Source organism: Schistocerca nitens, chromosome 8 (assembly GCF_023898315.1).
Source record: "Schistocerca nitens isolate TAMUIC-IGC-003100 chromosome 8, iqSchNite1.1, whole genome shotgun sequence".
Classification (NCBI taxonomy): domain Eukaryota; kingdom Metazoa; phylum Arthropoda; class Insecta; order Orthoptera; family Acrididae; genus Schistocerca; species Schistocerca nitens.
Genome location: NC_064621.1, coordinates 490,189,373 through 490,209,541, shown reverse-complemented (window position 1 = coordinate 490,209,541; position 20,169 = coordinate 490,189,373).

The window sequence follows — 20,169 nt, the reverse complement described above, 5'->3', positions numbered from 1 at the left end:
CGTCTGTGTCGCCTTAGAGGCAATCCTATCATCAACTTACTACGTCCACCCTAAAAAGTAAATAACGCTCAGAACTATTACAGCACGTATTTAAAGCAAATCTGATTTACATTCGCATAGTGGCACAAACTGCGCCACTCGAGGAATGCGACTGGTGCGAAATCTGAAGATACCTCAAACCTTAGCCGTAGAAACATGCCTACGAAATATCGTTTATTCGCACAATCCTTCTCGGTGTTGCGACCTTTTTTTCGTCAGTGTACGTTTGTACTATAATTATTGAAGCCATACAAATCATAAATTATTTTGATTACTGCTAGTAAAATTGTCAACTATTTCAACGTTATTTTGTGAGTGAATTATTGTATGCAAAAAGTTGTAAGAGAGTCTATTGATAGCATGTAGTCTTTAAGTATTCCATGTAGAGGAGGACCAAAGGTTTAAAAGAGCGACAGCCAACTTCGTCTTCTGTACGTTTCAGGATGTGGTTCAAAAGATACAGCTGAGCGTTGCTCCATTCGGACGCTTTTCGCTGACTAAAATTATCACGTCCTTGGTTGTGACAATGAAATATTTCGTGTTAGAGCAATGGAGACTTAGATATTTTATGAAGTAGTTTTCTTTATTGCTGTTGTTCAAAAGAGCTTGTATTTTTGCCCGTGAAAGCGAAATGTACTTTGAGTTAGTTATACCGAGTGTGATTTTTAACTCAGTTTGCCAATAGGGACTTTGTTTACTTGTCTTCACTGAACGGAAGGTGGTATTAAGAAATTGTATGTCAATTAAAGGACCATTTATTCATGTGGAGTTGTACAATGATTAATTTTATCTGTGAAAACTGCCTGTATTTTGCAGCTATTTTTGCTTTATTTATATTGGTGTTTGTCAACCACTACACTGAGGGCTCGAGCTAATTTCAGGTTACATAATGAAGTAGCAGTTTATCACCACACTAGAAGTTTTTCTGTGACTTAATAAAGAGTCAACTTTGTTTGTTATACTTAACCACCTGTAATTGGGATACATTACTTAGATTTGCTGCAGCTGTGAGCAACTTATATTTTCTTATCTGATTAGGAGATAAGCAACTATTTTATTATTTTAAATTTTTATTTAAAGTGTCAATAATAGTCCCTTGATAGACAGCGAAGTTCAGTCATTTTTCTTTTATTGTCGCACTATTTCTTGACTTCGGGAAGGCATTTGATAAATTCCGTAGTACCATTTAGCGAACGAAATACCAGCTTATCTGTCATTGGGTCCAGTTTGTGGCCGTGTTCTGATTTTTTTGCCGAAAGAACTCAATACGTTCTTAATGGAACAAATTCGCCAGAAGTAACGTCAGCAGGAGCCTGAATGAGTGTCATAGAGTCGTTAGTGTTTATGGTATACAGAGTGGTTAGAAAAAGGCTTAAATGGTTGTAAGGTTGTTGCACGGTAGGTTGTGCTGGAAAATAACTGTTAACGTCAAAATTCGATAGGTTACGCTGTTTCCGAGGTAATTAGTTAATTAGCATTGAAGTTAGCCAATCAGGCCGTGGTTCACGTATATTCCAGTGGACCGCAAGATACAGTTAGTGTCGGTTGTTCTCATAGCGTAGAAGGTAGCACTCGTCATTTAGGTCGCATTTGATCACTACCACCGTCCCATTCCCAACTCTTCCTTGTTCGGTTTGAGGACATCAAAGAGCAGATTTGGCGACACCGTCTCTGGAGGGCCACTTGAATTTATAGGCGCAACGACTTGTTGGCTACTTACGTTAATTAGCTATGAACCTGCGCAACGGATCAAATTTTTATGTTATCAATTATGTCATAGCACAATCTACCCTGCAACATCGTTACAAACGTGTCAGGCTTTTTCTGATCTCACTGTATATTAAGTACTTACGAGATAGCATTGGAGGCTACGTGACCCTGCTCGCTAACGAAGCTACTGACGTAACCGGGGGCATTGCCAGAAGCATGCAAAATATGGGGAGTGTGGGAAGAGGTGCACAGGCCAGGCGATTGGTTCACAGACTGGCAGTTGAGCCTGCACGTAGAAAAAGAAAAGAAAATGTAGCATCATGTGCACAAACAGGTTAAGAGGCCACAACCTTTCGAACGAACTTTGGCAGATATCTATGGGAACAATAACTAGAGAAAAAACATAAGAATAACCATACGTAGGCCCAAGAGTGGAAAGCCTTATTAAATAAATCAGATCAGCAAGTGCAATACCAACCCAGAACAGTCCGACACACTAGAGTTTACAATACCGTAACAAGAGAATGGATTGCGAAGAACATGAATGCCATCGAATCTAATGATCGAGTGCCAAAAGTTAGAAGAGATGTCGCCGAGGAGATGTCCAGTTATTCGTAATCATTGAATTGATTCTGCACTTCCTGAGGCGTCAGCGGTCTTCAGTTACACTACATTTTCTTAACGAATTTGTTACAGGGTCAGTACTACTTAGCGAAATTTTCGCTAATTTTTCTTGAGTCCTACCTAGTGTTTCTCGTGTAACATTACAGGAGTAACGAAGATGTTGGAAATGGGATAGTGGTAGTGATCGAATCCGAGCTAAAGGCCGAGTGCTATCTTCTACGCTATGGGAAAATGCTAATTAACTAATTACCTCGGAAACAGCGAAACCTATCGAATTTTTACGTTAACAGCTATTTCCCATCACAATGTGCCGTGCAACACCATTACAAGCGTTTAAGACTTTTTCTAACCACCCTGTATACCATAAACATTAACGACTCTGTGACACTCATTCATGCTCCTGCCGACTTTACTTCTGTCGAATTTGTTCCATTAAGAATGTATTGAGTTCTTTGTGCAAAAAAATCAGAACACTGTTCTAACCATTTTCCGCCAGGTTGTTCGCAGCCTCACTTAAGAGTTCCGAGGTCCGTTTCGCCTGACCCGATAAGAATGTTTAAATTATTATTAGTCTCAAATGGCAGCTGGCGACACTTCTAAATGAATTAGTGACACCGGCTGTTAGAACATAGAAAAACTTTTATTCTCACGTTGCCTTATTAGTTTTGTCACGTTACATTATCTATTTTATGTTACGTTGTTAGCTAACCATTGCAGCTGTCATCAAATTAAGTTAGTTGTCTTGCGCTAGAATCATAATGTATAGGAATTATAATCAGTCATAACAGCTACCAATACTAAGTCAGTATCATTTTCTGCCTATAAACGTTTATCTCATTGCGCATTATTGTTATTCAATTTGTAGGTGATGTGACCAACATGAACAGAGAGTGTATAACCACCGTCTAATATATAAAACATTTATGTCGTTGACATCAACCTCTACAATTGCCATGAGTAAATATTAATTGGACAAGTACATTGAGGTATAACAAAGCTATGTACTAACTGTAGATTGTACATTAAAACTGTGTAATTATCTTAATATTCACCTGTGGAAGCGTCATGAGATAATGCAAAAGTTACTAAATTCACAACCACCATCTCGTTTGACCCACAGTGCCATTATTTACTGTGGCCGTAAAGTATTAATGCAGTTAATAATAACACCAAAAATATGACTAACCAGCCCAGAAGGAGCAGAATTTATTGTGTCACGTTGGTTCCCCAGTTTTAAGGGTACTGGTCGCAGTTACGTGAATGTAATGCATTTAATGATACTTTGTAAAGATTCTTTAATTTTAAACGAAAATTGTGGATACTGAAATTATAAACCGATATGTTACATGAAAAGTGGAGAATGACATTGCATTTATATTTCATGACAGCTGTGGATAATGGTACTGTGGGTCAAACAAACTTATGGTTGTAAATTTAGTAATTTTTACATTATTTGATAACGTTCCCACAGGTGAATATTAAAATAATTATACGTTTCTAGCGTGTAACTTATAGTGCGTTAATAAATTTGATTATACCTATGTGTACCTCTCCAATTAATATTTACTCACAGCTAGTATAAAGACTGATATCAATAACATAAATGTTGTATGCCTTATATCTAGGTTCACTTCACCTAAAAACTGAGTAACAACAATGTATAATGAGATATACATTCACAGACAGAAAATATTATTGACTTATTATTGGTATTTTGTATGACTAATTGTAATTCGTACATTTTATGATTACAACACAAAACCTCTAACCTAATGCTACATCAGGTCGACCGGTATGCTTACAACGCATATTTCACAAGAAATAATATTACGTACTGGGAGATGAAGAAGCTTGCACAGGAAAGAGTAGCATGAAGAGCTGCATCAAACCAGTCTCAGGACTGAAGACCACAACAACAACAACAACAATATTACGTTGTATGTACGTTGACGTATGGAACCTTGAAAAATAACTTTACTCTATGCACGGAAATCCGAAAATGAGAAAGCCTGGAAAGCAATCATGGATTGCAACTTATAAAACTACAACTGCAGTATGAAGTCGTTTAACATAATATTATCACAGTCCTTGGATATTTCTGTTACTTCAGTGAAACTGCTTGATGACTGTGTGCAGTGAAATAATTTAGCATTTTAGTGCCCTCTTTAACATTTCTTGAAATAAAGATGAACTAAAACTGGCCCCCTTTAGTAATGAGACGTTTCTGTACGTAGTCCTGTGATTTATGCTGCAATTAGAAGTCAGATGGAAGTGTTATCTTTAGTTCGCGATGTGGGTCCTCTGTATCTAGAGGCTTGTTATTCTCCAGTCGCAAACACCATTAAAATACAACTCACGCTTCTGTATCTTCAACTGCATTAAAGCATTAAAACATTTATTACTCTCGTGGGAGTGCGTTAAAAGAAGAACTCTTTCCCTGAAGTGAGGGAATTTTACGGTCATTTACCGTTCTTCGCTCACTAGATTCAGTTTTTCTGGGATTTATTGGCCCATGAAAGTCAGTTACTCAGATTAGATATTACCCAAAACGAAAATCGAGTCAAGGTTCATGAGCTACTCTTAGAATTAGTGTAAGTCGTGGCTAACCACTGCAGGACGAAGTAGAAAACAATATATTTTTAATACCTGCGTAGTTATAGACCGATGAATATCTCGTGAAGGTATGTGGCTGGGGTTATATGTAGTGCAAATAACTGTGTATACAAAATTTTTGTATGTATCGAGGAAATAATAAACAGATACTAATTTTTATACGACGAAAGAGTCACTGGTGCAGCGTTTCCGCACTAGGGGCCCATTAAGGTTTTGATACCAGGGGTGTTCAGAGACGGAGTTCAACCTTTTTGATGAATATTGATTTATAAGTGCTGGAATGATATGGAATTCTTTTATGGGAGTAGATGAAACGTTTAGTGTACAGGACACAGATAGAGGCTCCAGAGGAGCTGTCTGCCCGTTTAGCTAAAGCTGCAGCCATACTTCAGGAAACACCCTGACTGTTTTCAGCATGTGTCATTACAACTTAGATTTAATGTAAGAGGACCCGATTTTCAGCAACGAATCTAAAACGTTATACATCGCACGCCAGTTTGAACACCGACTGAACATTACTATTGTCAAAACATTCATGTAACCATGGTGAAAGGAAGGGGTGGGGGGAAGGGGGAGGGGTGGGGAATGGTGCACCTGTAACTTATTTGTCACATATAAAAACGTTTCATTTTATGTCCCCTAAACTCTCTAAAATGTTGTATACGTAGTTTCTTACACCCTGTGTATAAACTGCATCATTTATTTTCATGTATATTTACTGTTTTAGCAACATGCTTTTCCCGTCCTTGAAACATATTTATCTTTATTTAAGTTTGTTCATGACATGAAAAACTCTCTCCTTTTTTTTCCTTTTCCTTCAGTCATCCGCTTTCTAACTGATTTGATTCTGGCTACCAAAAGTTTCTCTTCTGTGCCAACCTCTTCATCTCAGAATAGCACGCAACTTGCGTCTTCAATTATTTGCTGGATATATTCCAACCTCTGTCTTCCGGTTCAGTTTTTACCCTCTTACAGCTCCCTCTACTATCATGGAAGTTATTTCCTGATATCTTATGTTCTACCATCCAGACCCTTCTTCTTGTTAGTGCTTTCCATATACTCCTTTCCTCTCGGATTATATGCAGAACCTCCTCATTTCTTACCTTAGCAGGCCACCCAATTTTCTACATTGTCCGCACCTGGTAGCGCCGGAATGTTATACTTACCGGCCCGGGTTCGATTCCCGGCTGGGTCGGAGATTTTCTCTGCTCAGAGACTGGGTGTTGTGTTGTCCTTATCATCATCATTTCATCCCCATCGACACGCAAGTCGCCGAAGTGTCGTCCACTCGAAAGACTTGCACCAGGCGAACGGTCTACCCGATGAGAGGCCCTAGCCACACGGCATTTCCATTTATTTTCTACATTTTTCTGTACCACCTAATCTCAAACGCATCGATTCTCTTCTGTTTCGGTTCTCTCGCAGTCCATGTCTCCCTACCATACAATGTCTAGCTCCAACCGCACTTTCTTAGAAAATTTCCTGAAATTAAGGCCTGTTTTTGATACAAGTAAACTTCTGATGGCGTACTTGCTCCGTCCTTTTTTGGTAGCAGAATTTCTTACCTTCATCTACTTCGTGACCATGCACCCTGATGCTAAGTTTTCTTGCACTGTCGAAGGCTTTTTGCAAGTCGACAGAGCCCATGAATGTGTCTTAGTTTTTCTTTAGTCTCAACTACAATATCAACTGCAACATCGGAACTGCCTCTCTAGTGTCTTTAACATTCCTAAAGCCAAACTGATCGTCATCCAAGACATCGCAAATTTTCTTTCCCACTCTTCTGTATATTATTCATGTCACCAACTTGGATGCATAAGTTGATTAGCTGATTGTGCTATAATTCTAGCACTTGTCAGCTCATGCAGTGCTCAGAATAGTGTGGATGATATTTTTCGAAAGTCGGGTGGTATGTTACTAGACTCGTACAATTTACACCCCAAAGTGAGCAGTCGTTTTATGCCAGTTTCCCCAATCATTTTAAATTCTTATGCAATCCCTTCTGCCTTATTTGGTCTTAATCCTTTCAAAGCTCTCTTAAATTCTAGTTCTAATACTGGATCCTCTATTTCTTCTAAATCGAATCTTGTGTCTTCTACCATCACATCAGATGAATCTTACCCTACATAGAGGATTCCATGTACTCTTTCCACATGTCTGCTCTCTCCTCCGCGTTTAACAATTGAATTTCCATTGTGCTCTAAATGTTAGCACCCTTGCTTTTTGTAATTTCACCGAAGGTTGTTTTGAAATTTGTATGTGCTGAGTCAATCTTTCCGACAGTCATTACTTACTCGGTTTCTTCACATTTTTCGTTCAGTCATTTCGTCTTAGCTTCCCTGCATTTCGTAAATGTTTGTTTCCTCAGCGATTTGTATTTCTGTGTTCCTGAATGTCCCTGAACATTTTTATACTTCCTTATTTCATCGATCAACTGAAGTATTTCTTTTCTTACTTCCAATTTCTGTCTTTTATAGAGAAAACCATTCCTCTAATTCCTCTTCAACTGAACTGCCTATTAAGAAAATCCTTGTTGCAGTACCTATTGCTTTAGAGAAATTCAAGCGTATTTCTTCATTCCTTACTATTTCCATATCCCACTTCTTTGCGTTCTGAATCTTCCTGACTAATCTCTTAAAATTCAGCCTGCTCTTCATCACTACTAAATTATGATCTGAGTCTGTATCTGCCCCTGGGTGCGCCTTAGGCTCCTGTATCTGATTTCAGAATCTCTGTCTGGCCATGACTGAAATCATTCCGTGTCTCCCGGCCATTTCCAAGTATACCACTCCGTCTGTAATTGTCGAATAGACTATTCACTATTAGTAGCTGAAATTTATTGCTGAGTGTAGTTAGTTTTTCTCCTGTCTCATTCCCACTACCAAGCCCATATTGCCCGATAACCCTTTCTTCTACTCTTTCCTTATATCCACATTCCAGTCTCCCCCCTACCCATAAATATTAGATTTTAATCACCCTTTACATACTGAATTACTTTTTCAATATCCCCATATACTTTCCTTATCTCCTATCTTCTGCTTGCGACTCCAGCACTTATACCTGAAATATCGTTTTCGGTGTTGGTTTGCTGTCGATTCTGATAACAACCTTATCACTGCACTGTTCGCAGTAACACACTGTCTGCCCTACCTTCCTATTCATAATGAATCCTATTCAGTCTCACCATTTCACCTGCTCTTGATATCGCTCTATAATCATCTGCCCAGAAATCCTAGTCTCCTTTTCATTTCACTTCACTGACCCTCACTATATCTAGACCGACCCTTAACATTTCACTTTTCACATTTCCTAGCTTCCCTACTACATTCGAACTACTGGCATTCCATACCCCGACTAGTATATCCTTTCGCTAGTTATTCAGTCTTTTTCTCATGGTCACCTTCCCTTTGGCAGCCCCCTCCCGGAGATCCGAGTGGGGGCTATTCTGTAATGTTTTGTTAATTGAGAGATCGTCATGACACTTCTTCAGTTATAGGTCACCTGTCCTACTGATACACTTTATGCGTCTTTTATGCAGTGGTTTCCGTTGCATTCTGCACCCTCAGGCAGTTGATTATTGCTGATTCTTCCGCCTTAGGGCCAGTTTCCCGAACGAAGAGCACTAAAGTGCCTTGAACCTCTGTCCGCTCCGCCGTCTTCTTTGACAATTAATTTGGCGGGATGAGGGTAACTCCTTATGCTGAAAGCCTTCGGCGCCAAAACGAGAGAGACGTAAAGACTTAAATATTCTGCGATAGGGAGGAGAAGAGTCTCGTTAATTGCTAGGCGTTGGTTAGGGGAGAAACAATGCCTTTCCTAGCTCTAGACAGCTGATAGTTGTTAAATATTGACGAATGTTTATAGTGGACGTGGATCGTCAGCTTTTTGGCCTGTTTTGTTTAAATAAGCTCTCTGGAATGATGACACAGTTGTGTATGAGTTACCATGCTGGGATCGGATTTGCTTGTACCGCTATTCGTTCTGCCTTTTCACTTTCCATTTGTGAACGCTCCACTTGAAGAGTGTATAATTTCTCTGATTGGCTCGTGATTGCATTTCACGAGTCGTTTGGGAGGCTTTAATACCTTTGCTAATTATTTTTTGACTCCATGTTTTCATGCTTTCAAAAGTAAAAATATCTGTGATACGTCACATCTCCCTTGTACCATTTCTCAGGGAGTTTGTTAGTGATCTCCGTATCGCTCTCACACCAGCCAAAAGATGCCGTGATGAAAAGCATTCCTTTTCATTGGATTTCTATCTCTGTGTAATCCAACTAGGTAACGATTCCAAATTGATGAGCAGTATTCATGAATCAATCCAACAAATGCTTTTTATGGCAATATTTGTGTGAATAGATTATATTTCCTTGACATTTTCACAATAAATCTCATCCTGATATGTGATTTTATTTCTGCAGACATTGCACGCAAACCTTATTTCATTGCTCGCCTGTGTGCGCACTTAACAATCCTGCCGTCAAGTTACGGCTACAGCACTGTGTATTATGTATAAATATGATAACTTCTTTGTCAGTGTATTCCTACCACTGTAGCATTAAGGCATGCTGTTTGCAACTTATTAAAGTATTTATCGTTCAGTTTTTTTACTTATTTTGCATTCTATGCCGCTCTTGTACGATATTATCTTAGTTCTTTTTGGCTAGGTCTCTGTGGGTCCACATGATTCGCTGCATGCTTCAGCCTAGAACAGAGGCGTTTTATAGTTTTTAATATGTTGTAACAGAATAATTTTAAGATCAGTAACGGTTCCTTAGAACTGTGCAAGTGAGGGCCATACCTTAACTTTTACTTCTCTTGTTATTCTTACAGACAACCTATAGATGCCCCACAAAGGTGAAACGCGTTGTTAATAAAAGAGTAGGCCCTAAGTTGCTACGAAGATTGTTTTTAACTCAAATATTTTACATAACAGTTACTCTGCAAGATTGCCTAATAGAGTGAAACAAGTTTTACGTGTTCTCTGTTATTAAATAGCGCGAATTTTCCCCTGTTCTGTGCTCTGTGCTATCTAAGTAAGCATTTATTCTTTATGATAATTTGTGGGAAGAGGTATACTTTATATGATGATTTAAATATTTGGATTTTATTTGTTCTTTATTCTTCTTTGTACAGTTTTATTCTCTAGTAGAAACCAATGCTTCACTTTTCTTGTTCGTTCACTCTTGGTAAATATAAGAATAGTCTGACTCTTATTCCATGATAATGAATCCTACTGTTAGTGAGATAACTTTTGAAGTCCTCCTTGTGTAGCTAGAATCATCAGCTATTTAGATAGACATTCACCTGTAGCTCGGTTACTATTTTCTAGAAATATTGTAATGGCTGTTTTCTTTAATTTGAAGACTGTGGCCTTGTTTTGCGTGTGGGACTCCATAAAATGCTAAATAATATGTCACTGTAATGTATTCTACTGGCAGGACTCGAAAAGCATGACATTTTGTTTGCTAGTGCATTGTGTGTTTATGCCACTTCAGGTGACAGCCAGTATTAATTTCTACAAATATTATATTTGCGGCAAAATCTGTAAAACTTTCATTCACGCTCAGTTTTACGGAATTGTTGTGTCTATTCAAGTAGAAACACTAGCCGTTTGTTTTCTTTAGTTAAGTGTATATTAATTGCACGATGACGAATTATAAACTTCTTTAGTGGTTCATCTGCGATCTACTAAAAGTTCAGACGTTTCATGCGTGGTTACAATGCTGCTGTCGTAAGTACATCAAAAGAAATATTCTGTGATTAATGTTATGATCACTTTTAACGTTAACTTTTTATTGTGCTATAGCACATCGATTTTTGTGCCATTTTCAGTCATAAGACTTGATGTCATATTATGGCACAGTAATAGGCCAAAGATGACGTTCTTGTAGGGCTCTCGCACTTGTTATGATAATATTGTTAGTGGTTGTTATCAATGACATGGCTAGAATTCTATTGTTACAGACAACAAAAATACATTAGTCCTATGATGGCTGTCCCACAACTGGTATTTAATAAAACTGTTCTTATGGGAAATTTTTTTCCCAAAACTGCTCCTTAGCCCAAGCAACAATTCACTATTCAGATTAGCCCACCAAATCAATCCAAATTACTTAAGACACATGAAGTTACAGATATAACTGAAACAAACACCATTTATTGAGTATTTTATAAGCATTTCATTGCTGTATGGTGAAGGATAAATGCAACGCTTTTCTGTGAGCTGGGTCCCCCGTGTCCTACGAGTGAGCGAGGACCGGGGTATAGCTGCAAGGAGTCGTAAAATTGTTCCTCATTGAATGACGGAGTCCCAGCTTCGCACACAATGAAAGCAAGGACGCTCTCAGTGACAGAGTTACACATCCCACTAAGAGCTTCGCAGAGGACCAGAGACTACATTTGGTAGGCTGTAAACTTCCATTGTGAGAATCAGCGTAAAGGAAACTTTGTAGCAAGATAAAAATCTGCAAACGGATGGGAAAACATGAGACAGAGTGAGAAAAATGTGTACTACCCAGAAAATACCAGCAGTAATCAATGTTTAAATTATGTAAGGGAGTCCTGGACTGGTTCATCAACATGTTTTGTAGTAAAGATGAAGCCCCTCCAGTGCATATGTGCAGCTATTATCACCATCAGAAACTCGAAAGTACCCTCATAGTAGGGGAGAATTTCTGCTTTCTGCCCCCTTCTGAGAGAGAAATATGCATGACTGCTTAATCACAGCAAATGCCTTAGGAGAAGGGAGATTCTTGTTATTTTTATAAATTGTTCATTGCTCAGAACACTTGAGGTCCGCAGCGATTGGATAATAAGAATATAGTGCTACCAGATGCTGCAAGATTTTGAGAAGGATGAGAGATGAGCACTTACAATGGTTCCTTTCGCACCCCTCTCAGATTTAGTGGTAAAATGGCACGTCAAAAATGAACACGTAACAAGAATGAAAACAAGAAGAAGGTGTACTGAACAGTGAAAAAAGAAGAACAATAGAAACAGTTCACGGTTCAACTTCATAATGTGCAACATCGAGCGAACATCAATAGCCACCGAATCGTCGTTGTGTGGTCTTCGTGTTGGACTTGGAAGGGGAAGATAGTGTTCAAACCTCCCTGGTCCCCAATTTTTTTTCGTCACAAAATTACGAGCTGTCAGGCGAGGCACTGTTGTGTCTGTTCGCTGTATTCAGATCTGTGTCTTGGTCGTGGTGTTAAGTCCGTTTGCAACAGCGAGATGTATGGAAGGGACCTCCAGGCGTATGACCTCCTGTTTGCCCTGCACGTTGTATCACATGTTACGACTCTAGCGTTATGTTTTGGAAGTTTTGACTCTTGAATTCCTTTGTAGTTCACACCCGTTTACTTGTTGCTTTCGTTTCTGTGACAGGTCTACGCGAATTCTCGCCCGCTCTCACTATTTACTTGAAACAGCAATACATTCTTGCCGCCGGCCGTTGTGGCCAAGTGGTTCTAGGCGCCTCAGTACGGAACCGCGCTGCTGCTACGGTCGCAGGTTCGAATCCTGCCTCGGGCTTGGATGTGTGTGCTGTCCTTAGGTTCGTTAGGTTTACGTAATTCTACGTTCTAGAGGACCGACGACCTCAGATGTTAAGTCTCATAGTGCTCAGAGCCATTTGAACTATTTTGAACATTCTTGCCACATATAGCCTACACACTACCAAGACTACAGAAGGAGAACAGAGACGTCAATGACTGGGCGGAAAGCTCATAATTTTGTTGAAAAAAAGGAACACAAGACATCTTTGAGCACGGATCTTATGTTTTCCAGACCAGCTTGAAACGTCCCGTTAGAAAAATTAATGAATTACTGTGCTGATAAAACTCTTACATTATTTGATTTTCAAACAGCTGAGCAAAGCTGAACGGACTCAGACATTTCGCTCTTTACCTATTCTGATCAACACTACACTGACACACAATATTTTTTAGCGCAACGCAATCTGACTTTCAATAATCCCTACAAAAGAATGGCCCTGACTAACATTAACCTATACCTTTCACAAATCACTTACCTCACAAAAATCTTCGTTACTCGAACTACTGCAATACAGCGAGCGCCACTACTGCCAGCTAAATAAAATATTCAAATTACTGAAGGCACTAACTACTGACAGGCACAGTTAGCAAATGAAAGATTTTGATGGAGAACAAACAATGTATTTACCTTAATAGTGTTCAAAAGTCATAATATATATAGCAGTTCATGACATTCATTCTTACAAATGTACTGTTTCTGATGGACACACGTCCAGATCATCCGCTCTCAAAAATCCGCCATCTCACTTCCCCACATCCACCACTGCTGGCAGCTCACCTCCAACTGCCCAACGCTACGCGCTGTTAACAGCCAACTGCCCAACACTACAATAGCGAATATTACAACAATGCTAACCTGCCACAGACTGCACACAGCACAGCCAGTGATTTTCATACAGAGCGCTACGTGGCGTTACCAATATAAAAACCTAAACAGCCCACTTACATAGCCCCCATGCTCCCCACAAAAACTTTTACATATTGTTTTGGGCACTGGCCAATTCAAATTGAAAAAAAAAATTCACAATTACAGTAACAAAGAAATCAAATGCACACACTTATTGATACAATGTTGGTCAAAAGCTAAAATTTTCTCACAGTCCATAAAGACAGTCCTGATCGTTCAGGTGTTTTTCTCAAAGTCTGAGCAGTAAAAGAAAATGCGCACTGAAGTAGTGGATTTCCATGAAGTCGTGAAGTAGTATTGTCCTTCCAATGGGAAGACAGTACTGACTCTTGACATGCAGACAGGTAATGGGCCACAACAGAGCAAACCCACTCCAAAGTCAGTCGAAGTTTTGAAGTATATTGGTAGGTAAGTCATCACAGAGCAGACCCACTGTAGTCCTGGTAGAAATTATGGTATTGGTGGGCCACCAGAGGTGCAGACCCACTGCAGTCCTTGTAGAAATTATGGTATTGGTGGGCCATAAAAGGTGCGAACTCACTTTAGTCCTTGTAGAGACGGCCAGCAGCTATCTGTTGCGACTGTGCAGGTGCACAATCACCATCGAAGAGTCTTGTACTACATAGTAAGTCCATAAACCACCACTTGTGCACTCACAATTTTTTTTTTAAAAAGTCCTTAGAACCAGCAATGCTGTTAACCAGTCCCTTGCTGAATTATTAACACACGTGCAAGCACTAACAATCCCAATCTCTCACATATTGTGCGTATACTATGACCATCAGAAATATGTGCAGAGAAATGAATGCTTACAACTTACTTAATTTGATGAACAGGTGTCAATTACAATTTTATAAAATGAGAATACAATAACAAAGGTACAAAATACATCATTAAAGGACATAACAATACAGATAACATTTGTAGTAGTACAGGCTTTACAAAAGAATAGAAATAAACAGATACGTCAGTGTTACAGGAATTATGACATAAGTAAATATATAAAATAATGAGAATAGTTTTCGAAACATTAATTTCACACATGAGCATTAAAACAGAACAGAATAAATAATGTCTAAACATTTTTACAAAGAAAATAACATAGTATTTGAAAAATTGTACAACATAAATCTTATTAGCAAAACACATAAAGATAAGAAAAAGACAAATACACAAGGGTACATAAACACATAGCGGAATAATACAAAAGGAAAGACAGGGTTCGTTTTCAGTGTAACATTTGGTACTGCAGTCCAACCCAAAACTTCATTCCATAGATCTTTCCTCTTATTTCAACATTTGTTTCCACCAAAAAAATCCTATCCAAGCATGCTTTCTGGATTTATATGTTCACATATTTCTTACCTCATTATTTGTTTTCCATTATCTTACCTCATCATTTATTTCCAAGGAAATCCTACCTAAACCTTTTGTCTCTAAACCCAACTTTTTTTTTCATATTCTCTTTCAAAATTCTTTTTGGGCCAAACCATTTTCTTATAGCTTCTCAATGCATTTCTTCCAATTCATCACAACTCGTTCTCTTATATAGCCTACCCCATCTTAAGCTAACTTAAATCCACTGAGCTCAGATGCATAAACAAAGGGATGAGGCAATGCAGCAGCACAAAACAATTAACACAAACAGCAATGACAAAAAATGCAAATTGGCAGAGCAAGCAGCATTATAGAAATCAGCAAAGCAAATACAACTAATATGAGGCAATGAGCAGCAACAAGAAAAATAAATCAGTAGTAAAACTAGCTTAATACAATGTAAAATTCAGTAGAACTATGCCTGGCAAACAGCAGCAGAAACTGCAATACCTTATACCTAAACATGACAAACCCACAAGCAGAAAAAATAGTACAGTAAAGATGGCCATATCTAATACCTATGTCACATCTTAACACTAGAGTGATGCATCACCTTGACTTACTCTAGCAGACAAGTTACCAAACCGTTAACAAATTATTTTTGCTATTCCTCTGAAGGGAATGTCTATTTGTGCTCTCTTTTCTACGAAAGTACATCATAAAATTATTCTTTGCTGGGTCTGTAGACAGAAAATAGTGATATTAGTACATCTATTAAATTTTATTTTAACCAATACTGCAGTGCAGCTAGAAACCAGGTATTAAACAAAATGAGCAAATATGTACAAAGGAAGGCATGAAACATCATTCACTAGCCATATGGCATTTCTTTAGGCAGTAAAACAGTCTCTCAACTAGAAAGACAGTAGTCATAATAAGTTGTATAGACATAAAATATTTTTCGTCATTTCATTAGGCATTTCAGTAAATATCATAAATTAAGAGCTCCAAAGTGTAATCATATGTTTTCAAGTTTGAGCGTGTCATATTTGCGATGCTTTCTACAAAGAAATGTCAATAGCGAGGATAATGGCCTTTTTTTTACCTAATGGCTTTTTCTCCAGGCGACTGGCACACCTGGGCACCACCTGGGTCACTTAGCTTCCTTACAGAAATATTTATGACAGCAGTTTGCGCTACAGTGACAGTCTCATAGAAAAAATTTCACAGGTCGAGAATTTGCGTTAAAAATGTGTAGAAACAAAATCCTATGAATATAACAGTGTCCAAAAAATTTTCGCAGGCATTGTGGTACATTCACGCATGTACATACATTTCATAACTCTTAAAGTACGATTCTCGGTTTCCAACAACCTTTTTCACAAACCAGAGTCCATAACCACTACTCATTATTCCTTACCTTATTACACATATACACATTCGTCGACACTTCTTCAATATTTCATCATAACAGATACGTAGCATAATCAAATTCCTCATATAGCATCAGCCTATTGATCATAAACCTACCCCAACAGCATAATACACATCGCAATCGTAATAATAACATCATACTACCGCAGTCAAATCTCAAAAACGTCGTAGCTTTCTGCAATAATTTCAAAACCTAAAAAAAAATTATCTGCTAATTTCAATAGTGTCATCTACCTCAAATGTACCTTTAAAATCATTATCCCATACCAAATACATCATTCAAAGCTCTCTTAGTATCACAATGGTTCTGAAAAAATATGAACAGTTCACAAAGTACAGACAAAATACAATTTCATAAGTGTTATCCAACTGTGTAATTACGTAAACAATTGTCACTAATGTAGTAAAATAGATGTATGTCTCTCTCAGTTAAATGATTAGATAGCTGTGTAATTTATGTGTTATAGAAATATGGTACCGATGTATAAAGTTATATAAGCAAATACCATATTAGCTAGGGCTCCTTGTGCTTGCCAGACACATGGTACACAAAGTAGCCGTGTACCCCCTGAGGATTAATGTAATTATACCCTCAGGTGTTACAGATTACAGCAATGGAATGAAATGTATCACGGAAAACTTTCTTTGTAATTCAAAAATCTTTAAAAAAATGTTTTAAGTGCAAAATTAATCACCCAAATGCGTGTCCTGTAGCGCTAAATGTGCGTCTTGCTGTAAGATAATTCTGTGGAAGTGTCGTAGTTATCGTCCTCTGTAAGCAAAGTTCCGCTGAAGTCAATGTGCTCACCTCATCATAAACAAAAGTGAAATGCTTTGCGTATAGAAATCGTAGTTATTACATACATTACCATGATCAAGAAAGTACTATACTGTAACGTATTGTTGTGCTACGAAAAAGGCTGTCTCATTGTAGTTATACCACAAAAGTTACTACTAAAACATGTTTTCCTTTCCAGAAGAATTCAGAAAAACTGTGCAGATATAAAACAGATACACCGCAAAAGCAACAATGTAAATTCTGTCACACATTAGTAGCGTCGTGATATAATCGTGTAGATGTCAAATAAAGTAACCACTGTGTCATCTGGTATCACTCAGAAAGCACTTTAAATCCATAATGTATTTTCAAGTAAACCAAAATGTTGCAGTAAAATCTCATTAGCAGTATATGTTCTAAGTATGTAAGCCTTATACTCGTTACATAATCGTGCACTAACAAGCAAGAATGTACACACACTGTAACACTGTGTCCTCTGTTCACTATCACAATGCAGTGGTAATTACTCTCTATATCTGTTCCCTAGGTTCTAGATTGGATAGTTAGTTTCAAAACATTGTTGCATGATAACAGTTTCTAAGTGTGACAACTCGTACTAGTAGTGTGAAGTGAAAAATTTTGTGGCAAACACTAAGTTAAAAAGCAGGTTATCTTTCAATAAACGGTTTTACATGTGAAGTGTGGTGCAACCTTTTACCCGTTCTAGTGCGCAGAGTTTCAACTTCAAAACAATTATCATGTCGTATATGTCGGTAACGAATGCTAAAATTTTTGTCAAGGTTAGCGTCTATGTTATTTTTCGCTGAGCCAGCCGGCGCACGTGGCTGCCGGCACTACGAGTCATTGTCTGTCTCTTTGTTGACGCGCGTCGTTATTTGGATTAGGAGACCTAACTTCTACAAATTCACCTTGCCGAGAGGGCCCAGCCCTGTTTGAATCCAGCCAGTTCTGATAAAATTCAGGTCTGTCGTTATGATTATATCGTCTGTCGTCATGTCGGTAGATTCCATAATTTCTTTCTTGTCGGTCATGTGGTGGAGAATTTCTCCCGAATCGTAACTGCGCGGTGGACCGTTGCGTCTGACGTTATTCTATCTCCCTTGATAATAATAATTTTGGTTTCCATTTTGTCTGTTTCTCTGATTGTCTCTGTGATAGTCATTACCATGGAGCGGTGATCTTTCCCTGTAATTATTACTACTCTGCCAACGGTTGTCATATGGGTGGTGTCTGTTTTGGTCAGGATTTACGTTGTAAGAATAGCCTTGTCTTGTCCATTTATTATTTCTGTCTTCGCGAAATTGTGACGGATGTGACCTGTAATTGTTGTACTCCGGTTTTCGCGTTCCGCGATTGTCAGTGTCAATTTCCAATTCTTGTAACAGTCCCTGAAAAGCTTCAATGTCGTCTTTGCAACGTCCTGCCAAAATAAAATCTCGTAAATGTTCAGGCAATTTGATTAAGCAAATGCGGATGCTTTCTGAGGGGCTGTATGGGTTTGAAAGGTAGTGATTTTTATGCAACATGTCTTCAAAACATTTCACAAGACTGGAAAATTCAGATTGTTCGAAATGTTTCATCATTATGATGCTATGTTTTACTCGGTCTTGTGTAGCTTGAGACCAATATGCTGAGAGGAAGGTATGATAAAATTCTCCTTCACTGTGACAATCGTGAATGACCGATCGCATTCTTACAGCTGGTCCATTCTCTAAGTAGCCACACAATAATTCTAATCTGTGCTCTAATGACCAGTTGGGAGGAAAACAATGAGAGAATTGATGTAGCCATGCTTGTGGATGAATGTCGTTGCCGGAATTCTTAAATGTTTTGAATTTACAGGTATTAATAAACAGCTTATAGTCAAAATCATCATGTCGGCGAGTCGCATGTCGGTCATTGTTACGTCGTTTCCGCGGTTCCATCTCAAAATTTGGTGTACCTTGCCAATTTCTTTCATAATTTCTGAAGTACCCCATGTTATTATTTTGTGTCTGTTCCGTATTTCTCTGTCCCACTTCTCGTATTGGAGCATGAGTGTCTTCTGAAATACATAATTCTTGTATTACCTGTGTCAGCTGATCTTGTACTTCCCGGATTTCTCTTTGGTGTTGCGTATTGATTTGATTTTGATTGAATTTTCTAAGTTGTTCGTACTCTTCTGTGTCATTAAAGACTACCGCTCTTGCGTCATTCATATTATCATCTACCTTCGTAGATAAATTATTTAGCTGATCGGAAAGTTCGACTACTTTCTCTGATAATGAACTAATTTCCTTCATGTGTCTTTCTGAACCAATTTTCAGAGTATCTACTGTGTCCTTTATGTTTTCCTGAGTTTTTGCAAGTAGCGTAACCGAATCGGTAGATGCAACTGAGTAAATTTTAGCCCGAAAGGTCTCATGATTTTCATGAACAATGGTTTGCAGTTCTTTTATGGCTGCTTCGTGATTCTGTAATGCATTTCCATGCCGTGAAAAAATAGGTTGAAAATGCTCACAAATTTGTGTTTTTACGTCATTACAGACTTTTTGACATTTTGATTCAATGTTATGTAACTCAGTAGTTAAATCTTCACGTGTTTGTTCAAGCGTGGTGTCTAACTTTTGAAGATTTTCTTCCATTATGTCTTACTTCCGAAGATTTTGTTCCATTGTGTCTAACTTTTGAAGCTTTTGCAGTGTTTGTCTCTGATTTGGTTCCATTGTGTCTAACTGTTGCTCAGTTCGTCTCTGATATTGTTTCATCTGTTGCATTAATTGCAATAATACTGTATTAGTGTCTGGAATCTGTTCCTCTATGATTTTCGGCAGTGCATTTGCACCGAAAACATTCACATTTTGACAAGCAGAAAATGGTCTTGACGTATTTGAGAAAACGGTGAGGACCCAAAACCTGAATCTACAGTATTTGCGAGATTGTGTCCTGTCATTTCGGATTCCTGAGGCGAGCTGTTGCCGACCGATGGATCGATAATGCTTCCATGTTCACTAATTGTTTCACTGTCTACACCATTATTTGCAGCCCGCTCCATTTCGCTATGCACAATTACCAAATTACTACTTTGAACATTAGTTAATTCATTACACTGTGGCGCTAACAGTCTGCTTTCGTCTTCACTGTCATTTCTCAGTTACTTTGGAGCGTAGTATTACGTTTTTCACACGC